Source organism: Lates calcarifer, unplaced genomic scaffold (genome assembly GCF_001640805.2).
Source record: "Lates calcarifer isolate ASB-BC8 unplaced genomic scaffold, TLL_Latcal_v3 _unitig_1736_quiver_1749, whole genome shotgun sequence".
Classification (NCBI taxonomy): Eukaryota; Metazoa; Chordata; class Actinopteri; family Centropomidae; genus Lates; species Lates calcarifer.
In genome coordinates, this window is record NW_026115724.1 from 1 (window position 1) to 14,184 (window position 14,184).

The 14,184-nt window shown below is 36.6% G+C and overlaps 1 long non-coding RNA gene across 1 annotated transcript; it reads right to left on the reverse strand.

Moving 5' to 3' along the window:
• Positions 1-3,940: 3,940 nt before the first annotated feature.
• LOC108890338 (uncharacterized) lies at positions 3,941-9,376 on the reverse strand. The gene is made up of 6 exons (XR_001962131.2): positions 9,201-9,376; positions 8,085-8,146; positions 6,744-7,212; positions 6,023-6,500; positions 5,295-5,751; positions 3,941-4,081 (listed from the first exon to the last, which is right to left on the reverse strand). It is a non-coding gene; the product is annotated as an uncharacterized LOC108890338 (long non-coding RNA).
• Positions 9,377-14,184: the final 4,808 nt, after the last annotated feature.

A 14,184-nucleotide genomic window follows, 5' to 3' on the forward strand; every position in this document is an offset into this window, starting at 1 on the left:
TGTGACATTTTTTGGTGATTTTTGATGCCTTACTATACTATGACATTTTGTGACCATTTTTGACGCCATACTATAGTGTGACATTTTTTGGTGATTTTTGATGCCTTACTATACTATGACATTTTTGGTCATTTTTGATGCCTTACTATACTATAAAATTTTTTTGACCATTTTGACATTTTTGGTCATTTTTGACACCATACTATGACATTTTTTGATGGTTTTTGATGCCATACTATTCTATGTCATGTATTGGTGATTTTTGATGCCTTACTATACTATAACATTTTTTGACCATTTTGACATTTTTGGTCATGTTTGACACCATACTATGACATTTCTTGATGAGTTTTGACATCATACTATACTATGACATTTTTTGACTGTTTTTGATGCCGATGCTATTCTATGTAATTTTTTGGTGATTTTTGACGCCTTACTATACTATGACATTTTGTGACCATTTTGACATTTTTGGTCAATTTTGACACCATACTATACTGTGACATTTTTTGACCATTTTGACATTTTTAGTCAATTTTGACACCATACTATACTATGACATTTTTTGACTGTTTTTGAAGCCATACTATACTGTGACATTTTTTGGTGATTTTTGATGCCTTAGTATACTATGACATTTTTTGACCATTTTGACATTTTTGGTCAATTTTGACACCATACTATACTATGACATTTTATGACTGTTTTTGACACCATACTATACTGTGACATTTTTTGGTGATTTTTGATGCCTTACTATACTATGACATTTTTTGACCATTTTGACATTTTTGGTCAATTTTGACACCATACTATACTATGACATTTTTTGACTGTTTTTTACGCCATACTATACTGTGACATTTTTTGGTGATTTTTGATGCCTTACTATACTATGACATTTTTTGACCATTTTGACATTTTGACACCATACTATACTATGACATTTTTTGACTGTTTTTGACGCCATACTATACTGTGACATTTTTTGACCATTTTGACATTTTTGGTCAATTTTGACACCATACTATACTATGACATTTTTTGACTGTTTTTGACGCCATACTATACTGTGACATTTTTTGGTGATTTTTGATGCCTTACTATACTATGACATTTTTTGACCATTTTGACATTTTTGGTCAATTTTGACACCATACTATACTATGACATTTTTTGACTGTTTTTGATGCCTTACTATACTATAACATTTTTTGACCATTTTTGATGCCTTACTATACTATGACATTTTTTGACCATTTTGACATTTTGACACCATACTATACTATGACATTTTTTGACTGTTTTTGACGCCATACTACATTATGACAGTTTTTGACGCCATACTATGTCATTTATTGGTGATTTTTGACGCCATAATATACTATGTCATGTATTGGTGATTTTTGATGCCTTACTATACTATAACATTTTTTGACCATTTTGACATTTTTGGTCATTTTTGACACCATACTATGACATTTCTTGATGAGTTTTGACATCATACTATACTATGACATTTTTGGTCATTTTTGATGCCTTACTATACTATGACATTTTGTGACCATTTTGACATTTTTGGTCAATTTTGACACCATACTATACTGTGACATTTTTTTGGTGATTTTTGATGCCTTACTATACTATGACATTTTTTGACCATTTTGACATTTTTGGTCAATTTTGACATCATACTATACTATGACATTTTTTGACTGTTTTTGACGCCATACTACATTATGACAGTTTTTGACGCCATACTATGTCATTTATTGGTGATTTTTGACGCCATAATATACTATGTCATGTATTGGTGATTTTTGATGCCTTACTATACTATGACATTTTTTGACCATTTTGACATTTTTGGTCAATTTTGACACCATACTATACTATGACATTTTTTGACTGTTTTTTACGCCATACTATACTGTGACATTTTTTGGTGATTTTTGATGCCTTACTATACTATAACATTTTTTGACCATTTTGACATTTTTGGTCATTTTTGACACCATACTATGACATTTTTGATGGTTTTTGATGCCATACTATGACAGTTCTTGCTGATTTTTGACGTCATACTATTCTATGTCATGTATTGGTGATTTTTGACGCCATACTATTTTATGTCATTTATTGGTGATTTTTGACGTCATACTATTCTATGTCATGTATTGGTGATTTTTGACGCCATACTATTTTATGTCATTTATTGGTGATTTTTGACGCCATACTATTCTATGTCATGTATTGGTGATTTTTGATGCCTTACTATACTATAACACTTTTTGACCATTTTGACATTTTTGGTCATTTTTGACACCATACTATGACATTTCTTGATGAGTTTGGACATCATACTATACTATGACATTTTTTGACTGTTTTTGATGCCATACTACACTATGACAGTTTTTGACGCCATACTATGTCATTTATTGGTGATTTTTGACGCCATAATATACTATGTCATTTATTGGTGATTTTTGATGCCATACTATACTATGTCATGTATTGGTGATTTTTGACGCCATACTATACTATGACACTTTGTGACCATTTTGACATTTTTGGGCAATTTTGACACCATACTATACTATGACATTTTTTGACTGTTTTTGACGCCATACTACACTATGACAGTTTTTGATGCCATACTATGTCATTTATTGGTGATTTTTGACGCCATAATATACTATGTCATGTATTGGTGATTTTTGATGCCTTACTATACTATAACATTTTTTGACCATTTTTGATGCCTTAATATACTACGACATTTTTTGACAGTTTTTCATACCATATTATTCTGTGACAGTTTTTGGTGATTTTTGACGCCATACTACACTATGACATTTTTTGATGCCATTTTTGATGCCTTAATATACTACGACATTTTTTGACAGTTTTTGATACCATATTATTCTATGACAGGTTTTGGTGGTTTTTGACCATTTGCGACACCATACTATGCAATGACATTTTTTTGTGATTTTTGACCATTTTTGACACCATACTATACTATGACATTTTTTGGTGATTTTTGACTCCTCACCATACTATGACTTTTTTGACAGTCTTTGATGCTTTACAATACTATGACATTTTTTGACCACTTTTGACCCCTTATTATACTATAATATTTTTGACATGTTACTATAACAAGATATTATTACTTCTATTTTGAATTCCTATTATTTCTGCATAGCTTTTACATTACTGATTAGTTTCACTCTTACCTCTAGTATTAGATTACTTTTAGCATTACATAAAACTTTTCTTATTACATTTTACTTTAAAATTTACATATTCAATTCAATTCCAATCAGTTTTATTTGTATAGCACAGATAACTTTTACTGTTGAAGCTACATCCAGTAACAGATTACTTAGACTATTACGTCTTACTTCTGATATTGCTCATTGCTTTTACATTGCTTGTTATTAATACAGATTACTTACACATTATTTTTATATTGCACATTACCTCTATTTTTACACTTCTGATATACTGAATACTCAACATAAAAAGTTTAATGTCAGTGCTCTGACTATTTTTGATGGCTTACTAGACAGTGCTCTGTGTTGGACATTTGATGTAAAGCTGTTTGTGAATTACCTGAAGGCCTGTGTCTTGGTCTGAAAGAACTTCTTCACTGTATGAAGACTCTCTGTGATCGTGGACTATGTCTCTGTGATCGCGGACAATGTCTCTGAGATTATGGACAAAGTCTCTGTGATCATAGACAATGTCTTTGTGATCGTGGACGATGTCTCTGAGATCATAGATGCTGTCTCTGAGACCATTGACAATGTCTCCATGATCGCGGGCAATGCCGTCAAATCGGTGACCCCCGTCTCCGCCGATTCTATCGCAAGGTCTCTACGAAGCATGGGACAATGTCTCTGATCACGGACAACGTCTCTCTCATCTTTGACAAGGTCTCTGCGATCATGGACAACGTCTCTGATCATGGACGATGTCTCCCTCATCCTCAACAATGTCTCTCCGGTCATGGACCATGTCTCAACGATCGCGGACGACATCTCTGTGATCGTGGACAAAGTGGTGACACCTGGAGGAAATCAAAGAGAAACATACAAAGGAAAATGATCAATACACTACTATCTATTCCTCATCAACAGTTTAACCATGAAAACACAGAGAAATATTCAACATTACAGCTAAACACAACATTTAACAAACATTAGCGGCTGTTTCAGAAAATCAACAGTTGACTGTCATCACCGCCTGAAGAACCAACAACAACAAATATTTGGGAAAAAGTCAAATGATTATTGATTGTCTGACTGTGAACTGAATCACTGAAGCAATCACGTATGTTACTGTGAACTGCACAAACAATGATAAACACTTATCAGTTGAATGCAGGATTTTAACTTGTGGTGTTTCTTATACTTCAGTAAAAAGTCAAGAGTATTTCTTCCACCACAGACGTTCACATACAGAATCATTACTTCACATTTCAACCTTCTTATTAAGACATATTTAAAATGTCTTTGTTTTGTGTTGTTTTCATTTAACGAATAACAACCAAATGTACAAAGGTCTTAACAGCAGCTTATGTAAAAATAATAAGTGGAAAAAGTAAATAAGTGTAGAAGACCTTGTTATAACCGGTGAAGATATTTTTAAAATCACCCCCTGACCAACAGTTAAAATTAACACACTTATGAACAACTCACTCCAATATTTTATTGTAGAATTGATAGTTTTGTATGGTATAGTCTTGTGTGTCTAGCACATACACACAATTAAGAATTTCTGATCATGTAGGATCAAACTGAAGTTATTTTTCAATCCCATTTTGATTGATCCTTAACAGTAACATTTCACATTTTTGTGCCGTTTATACTATGACATTTTTGACGTCTTATCATAACGAGACATTTTTACTGCTATTTTGGATTACTATTGCTTCTGCATTGCTTTTATATTACTGATTACTTTTACTGTTACCTTGAGTAGTACATTACTGTTACCATTACATAATACTTTTCTTATTACATATTACTTCTAAATTTACAGATAACTTTCACTGTTGTAAACTACATCTAGTAAGAGATTACTTTGATTATTTCAACTTACTTCTGATGTTGCTCATTACTTTTACATTACTTCTATTAATAAGGATTACTTATACATTATTTTTAAATTGCACATTATTTTTATTTTTACACTTTTCTGATATATTGAATACTCAACATAAACAGTTTAATGTCAGTGCTTTGTATTGGACAGTTGATGTAAAGCTGTTTGTGAATTACCTGGAGGCCTCTGTCCTGGTCTCAATGAACTTCTTCATTGTACAAATACTCTCTGTGATCGTGGACTACGTCTCTGTGATCGCGGACAATGTCTCTGAGATTATGGACAAAGTCTCTATGATCATGGACAATGTCTTTGTGATCGTGGACGATGTCTCTGAGATCATAGACGCTGTCTCTGAGACCATTGACAATGTCTCCATGATCGCGGGCAATGCCGTCAAATCGGTGACCCCCGTCTCCGCCGATTCTATCGCAAGGTCTCTACGAAGCATGGGACAATGTCTCTGATCACGGACAACGTCTCTCTCATCTTTGACAAGGTCTCTGCGATCATGGACAACGTCTCTGATCGTGAACGATGTCTCCCTCATCCTCAACAATGTCTCTACGATCACGGACCATGTCTCAGCGATCGTGGACGACATCTCTGTGATCGTGGACAAAGTGGTGACACCTGAAGGAAATCAAAGAGAAACATACAAAGGAAAATGATCAATACACTACTATCTATTCCTCATCAACAGTTTAACCATGAAAACACAGAGAAATATTCAACATTACAGCTGAACCACAACATTTAACGTTTTCTGGCCATTTTTGATGCCATACTATACTATGACATTTTCTGATGCCTTATTATACTATGACATATTCTGAACATTTTTGATGCCTTACTAGACAGTGCTCTGTGTTGGACATTTGATGTAAAGCTGTTTGTGAATTACCTGAAGGCCTGTGTCTTGGTCTGAAAGAACTTCTTCACTGTATGAAGACTCTCTGTGATCTTGGACTACATCTCTGTGATCGTGGACTACGTCTCTGTGATCGTGGACAATGTCTCTGAGATTATGGACAAAGTCTCTATGATCATAGACAATGTCTTTGTGATCGTGGACGATGTCTCTGAGATCATAGACGCTGTCTCTGAGACCATTGATAATGTCTCCATGATCGCGGGCAATGCCGTCAAATCGGTGACCCCCGTCTCCGCCGATTCTATCGCAAGGTCTCTACGAAGCATGGGACAATGTCTCTGATCATGGACAACGTCTCTCTCATCTTTGACAAGGTCTCTGCGATCATGGACAACGTCTCTGATCGTGAACGATGTCTCCCTCATCCTCAACAATGTCTCTACGATCACGGACCATGTCTCAGCGATCGCGGACGACATCTCTGTGATCGTGGACAAAGTGGTGACACCTGGAGGAAATCAAAGAGAAACATACAAAGGAAAATGATCAATACACTACTATCTATTCCTCATCAACAGTTTAACCATGAAAACACAGAGAAATATTCAACATTACAGCTGAACCACAACATTTAACGTTTTCTGACCATTTTTGATGCCTTATTATACTATGACATATTCTGAACATTTTTGATGCCTTACTAGACAGTGCTCTGTGTTGGACATTTGATGTAAAGCTGTTTGTGAATTACCTGAAGGCCTGTGTCTTGGTCTGAAAGAACTTCTTCACTGTATGAAGACTCTCTGTGATCGTGGACTACATCTCTGTGATCGTGGACTACGGCTCTGTGATCGCGGACAATGTCTCTGAGATTATGGACAAAGTCTCTATGATCATGGACAATGTCTTTGTGATCGTGGACGATGTCTCTGAGATCATAGACGCTGTCTCTGAGACCATTGACAATGTCTCCATGATCGCGGGCAATGCCGTCAAATCGGTGACCCCCGTCTCCGCCGATTCTATCGCAAGGTCTCTACGAAGCATGGGACAATATCTCTGATCACGGACAACGTCTCTCTCATCTTTGACAAGGTCTCTGCGATCATGGACAACGTCTCTGATCGTGGACGATGTCTCCCTCATCCTCAACAATGTCTCTCCGGTCATGGACCATGTCTCTGCGATTGTGGACAATGTTGTGGACAAAGTGGTGACACCTGGAGGATATCAAAGAGAAACATAATGAAGGAAAATGATCAATACACTACTACCTATTCCTCATCAACAGTTTAACCATGAAAACCCAGATAAATATTCAACATTACAGCTGAACTAGACTTTTTCCAAACATTGGAGGGCTGTTTCAGAAAATGAACCGTTGACTATCATCTCCTCCTGAAGAATCAACAACAAATACTTGGGAAAAAGTAAAATGATTATTAATTGTGTGTCTATCAACTAATCACTGAAGCAATGATGTATTTTACTGTGAACTGCACAACAATAATAAACTGTTACTGTTACTTACCTTACCTTACTATACTGTGACATCTTTTAATGGTTTTTGAAGCTTTACTATACTATGACATTTTTGTGACGGTTTTTGACACCTTACTAGACTTAAACTTCTTTTGCTTGCTATACCAAGACATTTCAGGTGCTTTACTATACTGTGGCATTTTTTGACATTTTTGATGGCTTACTATAATGTGACATTTTTACTCCTATTTGTGATTACTACTACTTCTGCATTGCTTCTATATTACAGATTACTTTTACTGTTACCTCTAATATTAGATTACATGGTACTTCTTAATAGTAAATACTGCTGCTTAAGCAAACCAAGACATCTAAAAACGTTGCCTTGAGTCTGAGCAATTACGGTTGGTACATTTTTGTGATTTAATAGACACGATTAATCAATCCTTATTATATTCAGTACTAAATTCATTAAATATCAAGATTTGAGCTGGGATTTACCCAGTGACACCAAACGAAAAAAAACAAAAAACAAACGCGATTGCTGGCATTAATAATTCAGTTCATCAACACACATTTTCCAGACTGGGTAAATGTTTTGGACACATACCTGTTGGTCTGTAAGGTGATGTCGGTGTCTCTGTCCATGCTGCAGCAGCTATACAAGTAGACCTGGAAAACAAAAGTACAACACTTGAAACACTGATTAACTAACTAATACAATATAGTAACTTTTTACCACTAAAACCCACACAGTGTAGGAGAACACAACAGTGAAAACATTAAAGCCTTCACAATTACAAATAAAACTTGACTGACCTAAAAGAGAAAAGCAATGTTAAAAAATCTGAAAGCATAAATTTGACTTTAAAAGCTTAAATTTTGGTGTAATGATTTCTAACTGTAATCATTACTGCTAAACCAGAACAACTGGTGATCCATACAGGGTGTACCCTGCCTCTCGCCCAATGACAGCTGGGATAGGCTCCAGGCTTCAGATTTTCACTGAGGCTGAAATACTGTTAACATGAAGTTCATACTGAACATAACAGCATTACATTCATACATATACAGTCTGAGTGTTCCAGGCAGAACATCATTAACAGTAACAGCTCATTCTCAGACATGTGACCCACGTGTTGACTGTAATGCAAGTATCCGAAAAATCATCACATATTTTCCGTGTCTTTACATCTCAGATTAAGAACCCAGAGAACATGTGACAAGTCTCCGTGGCTTTGTTGGCAGTCGGGGTTTTACATTGCGTCGCTAGAGTCTCTTTAAATTCCTCGTAAACCGACAGAGTTAACGTGCGCTCTTCATCTGAGGGATACGGTGCACGCCAGTTTTATGCAGACGCACTAACTCTGATTAAGTTAACGCTCAAGTTACCGACATCTTAACCACCGTCGTAGTACCGTTTAACACAGATCGAGGCAGTCAGGGTTTGTCAGCCCCGACTTTCCGTGATTACCCCGAGTTAAATCAGAGAAGGTTAAACTCCCTTTGTAGTATAGGCCTCTAGTTGTGTTTTCACCCGCCCACGTTAAGGGTCCTCAACTCATGTCAGGGACGCCTCAGTCACGGAAACACAAACATACTCTTACCCACGAGATAAAAACGATTAAACTGGAATTAATGTCAAAAAATGTCATTAAAAGAGAAGGCTAATGCTAACGTTCGCTGCTAACGCAAATGCTAACCCTAGTTTGCTCTTTAGCCTTACCTTCACGCCGCAAGTGTATTCAGCGTCCAGTCTCATTCGTGTTCGACAAAAAAAGCAGCTCCAAAACTTGTTTTAATATTCAGGCTTCTTCACTAATTCGTTTTTCTAACAGCACTGACAAACCGAGGCTTCCAGCTCAAACGTTGGTTTTAATATGCTTTCTGACTTCCGATTCTCCGCCTCTCTGTGCTCCTCCCACAATGTCATGACCAATGATAACACACGCAAGCCAACATCGACAGAAAGAACGCCAATTGGCCAGTTGATTCTGTTCCGCCTAGCAACCGCCTCTGATTGGTCTAATAGAGGAGGGTGTATACCAATACGATCTGGATCATTCGTTATAAGAACTGGATATGGTGACGCCGCTCAGCCTTGCAGCAATTTTTTTCTAGTGGTCACTCGCGGTACTACGACGAAAAAATGCCCTGAAACCCCTCTCTTAACACTCTATTTCTGGCTTAAGCTGTTTTCAGCCCTCGACCTATGTAAGGCAACAAACTTAATAGAATATAAAATCAATGTATCCCATCTATTGTCATGAATATTAAGAGTTTATTTGCTGCATATAACATATATTCTCTATATTTATGCAAGGGGATTGCATAAAATCATCTGCCTAAAATTTCATAATTTCAGTCTCAGTCAAATCATTTTGTCAGTCAAGTCTACAGTCACCAGATTCATGATTCTAGACCTCTGGTATGTAGGTAAAATGCAAATGTCCACCCTTCAGATTTGGAGAGTAGACCTTGTGGACTTGGGGCATTCACACTGTTCTCACTGTCATCAGCAAGGCCACATAAATCCCTTATGAGAGTCCTTGCTCTGTTGCGGCTCTTGTACCATCACTTCTCAAAATTATGTTTTTCAACGCATTCTGTGTCGTTTTTCCTCCATGTAATTATTCTATAATATTATATGGTTACATATTGTTTCTACATGATGCAAGTAATTTGTCATCATCCTTGTATGTTTTCATACATTTAGATTTATTATGTTGCTCTTATATTGACAGTTAAAACACTTAAAGCATCATCTGTTTTGCAATAAGTGAGTAGTTCGGAAAGGAAGCCTGGTAAAGTCTGCACTGACAGCAGACTCTTTAGAAGTCTGCAGAAAGTCTACACAAAGCCCCCTTGCAGACTTCATGAACTGTGGATTTGTACAGCCCTCAGCACTCCAGGGAACATGCCTTTTAAGTCTGTGAATCTGCAACTGTGGAGGTCCAGACATTTGGATTCAGCCATAGTCTCTCCTGTGAAGTTAATGGGACAAACAGTCTGTGAGCAGAGTGACTTGGATGTTTCATGCAGCAACTTCAAGTGTAGATATCTGTGAAGGTGGGTGGGATGGCAAGTGATCAGTGGGGCCACTGGCCAACCACAAAGGCGGATCTCCAGTGGATTGCAGTATCTGTTAAGCACCTCTTCTAGCAAGATGAAGAACAAGGTGCTGTATGTAAGTTAGTCAATGTTAGAATAAACAACTGTTTATTTATCAGTCTACAAGAAATGTGGAGAGTTTAGCATCAGACGTCATTTCTTTACTCACCAAGAGCTATCTCCAGCAGCAAAAAGTGACGCCAATGTTAACTCTTGTTTTGCTCCTATTTCTATCACTTCTTCTACTAAAGTTAGCAATGCTAATCAGCCAGTCACCGTGGCATCAGCCTGCTGTCAGTCCAACATGAGAGGATGTCGTGATAGCTAAAACTTACAAATAGCAGATTTAATTACTCAACTTTATTCAACACAGAACACACACAGTATGAAGTTTATCAAAATAATATAATGTGTATTAATAAACATCACCCACAGATTATTCAGTCATCTTTAGAGGTTGTGTGGATCATTTTAAAATTCTAAATTTAGATTTGGTTCATCATTTCAGCTGCAGACATGTCATGACTCACATCACAGTATTATTTGTTGAAATAATGAGATAATTGAATCATGATCCCTGATTCAAAATCACGGTTTCAGTTTAGTGAATTGATTTAATCCAATTAATCAACCCATTAAACCCAAAGGTTTGGCAAAGTCCCTGCATATAATAATTTTTGCCACTGAAATCTCCAAAATTAATTGTATTCCTGAATTATAAGGACAAGTGGTGCATTTACTAGTCTATCATAATTACATATACTTGGTCATCGGACTTTAGAGGGAACAAATCTTGCTAAAATGTCTTATTTTTTATTATTTTATAATTCAAAATTATATAATTCAAAAAAACATTCAGAGAAAGTTTTGCTTTATCTGTTAAAAGCAGTCATGTCATTTGAAAAGCATGTCATATTTTTGAGTCCATCAAGAAAAACTCTGGCAGGTACTTGTATGTATGTGTAGCCAACTGATACCCAATAGAGCAAATGGTTGCTAATTAACTGTCAGGCCACTTTGGAAAATTTGGTTGTGCTCCATCCATGTGTGTGTTTTTACTATTTTTTTTTTCCTTTATGTGTATCAGTATAAAGGTGTGATTATAGAGGGCATTAGCCCCTTTGCCTGCCTTTATTAGGCCACACATGAAGGGCTTTATTTCATCAGAGCTGACACCCTCCCTAGGAGTCATTTCTTTTTGCAATTTTCTGCTCGGTTTCATGTTCCATTACCGGCAGATTATGCTTTTTCTCTGTCTTGCACATACACTCATTTATGGATGAGCTCACACACAAACACATTTGCAGAACTTACACACACACACACACACACACACACACACACACACAGCTACACACACATATTGTGAATGCTCATGATCCCATGCAGTATTGTTACTGGACCACTGGTTGCTGAATGGTGAATGGGAGAGCTTGCCTAGAGGAGAGGACAGTAGTTAAACCAGCACTGAATTGCTTCCTTTACTATGAAAGTAAAATCAATTCCAAAACCCATTACCTGTATGGATGATTTAAAGGCACCCTGTGAAGGGAAAGGTGGATTTTATACTCCTTATTTCATCCTAACTTCTGTCTCTGTTTACTTGAATGTGCATGTGTGCATTTTGTGTGTATGTATGGGAAATTGGCGGGAACCTCAGTACATTATATTGACTCTTAAAGTGCACATTCAATATGTATTATGAGACTTGAAGCGGCACTCCACAGATTCAACATTTGATAGTCAATTTACTCATCACAAGTAGTACTACAACAGTTGTACAATATCTTTAGTTCTGGAGGAGATCTGTTAAGTCTGAGGAAATAACACCAATGATGTTGCAGTTACAAAATGAGGGTTATCTCGACTTGTCAACAGAAAGCGTGCATTACAAACTGCTAACACAGAGTTTAGAAGTTGTGGATGTTAACCAGGGAGAGAAGGTCTAATGAATGACACTACTGAGTTGTACTTTGAGAAGTGTAGTGTTCATAAGTTCAAAACGTAGTGACCTAGCTACCTGTAATGTTCCATTAAGTTTTCTACAGTCATTCATGGTCCCCAGATGATGTAGACTTAGCTGATCCAATGAAATTTCATCTAGCACCACCATGAAGGTGACGATTATTGGATTGATTGACTTCTAGTGCCATCATATTTTTAATTTACCTGTGAAATGAATGACCATTAGTGTCAGCTGTAATTTGTGTTTAGTGCTGATTAGCAGAATGTTTGAACAATTAAATTCAAATCACACTAATTTGGTTCTGTGAAAAAGTTCCATTTTATACCAATGAAACACAATATAGCACCAGATAACCAACCAGTGGGGAAAGGCTGATTTGTATTGGTTTGACTTTATCAAACAACATTTTCCATCATCTTCTTTACAATATTTTACAATATACACATTAAGAGGAAATAAACAGAAAATGAAGCCTGTCTTATTTTTGTGTTCCAGTTTCTAAATTAAAATGCCCTTCTTCTGAATTCTTCTAATATCTAGCAGTATTAGTTTGTAATACATAATATGACAGATATTTTTCATTGAAAAAAACATCTATTTTTGCAGCGAAGATAATTTCAGATGGTATGGGATGAGCAGAAGACTCATCTACATATAAAGGGTAAACCAATGTTATGCCACAGTGCAAATACAGTGTAAAAAGTTTTACATTGACAATTAGGAAAATTCCAGGAGTGCACAACATATTCTCTCCCTTTTGCGAACATTCGAAAGTCTGTTATTCAGTCATTTGAAACTAAGACCATTCCATTCCTAATTACAAAAGTTTAATGTGCAGATCCAAAAAGATTTCTCTTGTTAAATGATTTGGGATAAAACCCTTGCTCCAAGCTTTCCTCTGTGCCCCCTTCACAGTGTTCCTCAAAAAGGTCAGCTCCACACTCTATTCCAAACTGTTCCTTCAGACAGTTAGTTTTTTAAGCACTCAAGCCTTTATTGAGAGGTGGCTGCCATCCAGCTCCATCAGAAGCTTTTGTACAACTTCAAATGTGTACTTGTTGGTGTGTGTGGGCAGCTCAAGTCCAGTGAGTACATGAGGCCAAATAAAATGGTGAGTGCATTAGCAATGTTACCAAGGTTGTCATCTTCCAGGTCATCTGCAGGTTCTGCATCTTCCTTCTTTATGGCAAAGATTCCTATGATCGTCTGCCTCTTGTCTGTCCCCCACATTCTCAAAAAACAGGACAAATTAACCTTAGCCATACACACAATAAAAAACAACATTTTGCCTTTTGCTACAGTAAGTGACATCTATCCAGCCCCCAGATTACCATCCCTCCCGGATACATTTGGTGTAGCCTCTCTAGTTTTAATTACATTTGAGAAACTAAGCAGCACCATCCATAAATCATATACGTCCACTAATAACGGTGGTGAAAAGACATTGTACAACTGCTTTTGACCTCTGCTGTTGTCCAGAAACTGTTAAAACCAAGCCAATGAGACACTGCTGCAGTGGGTGCCATGTTTTTTCACTGCAAAGTCTGGTCACGCTAGTTGGTTTAGAAACCGCTCCAAAAAGTGCAAACAGCACTCACATTTCTCTGGAGAATAATTTTGTGAGGCCAAAATA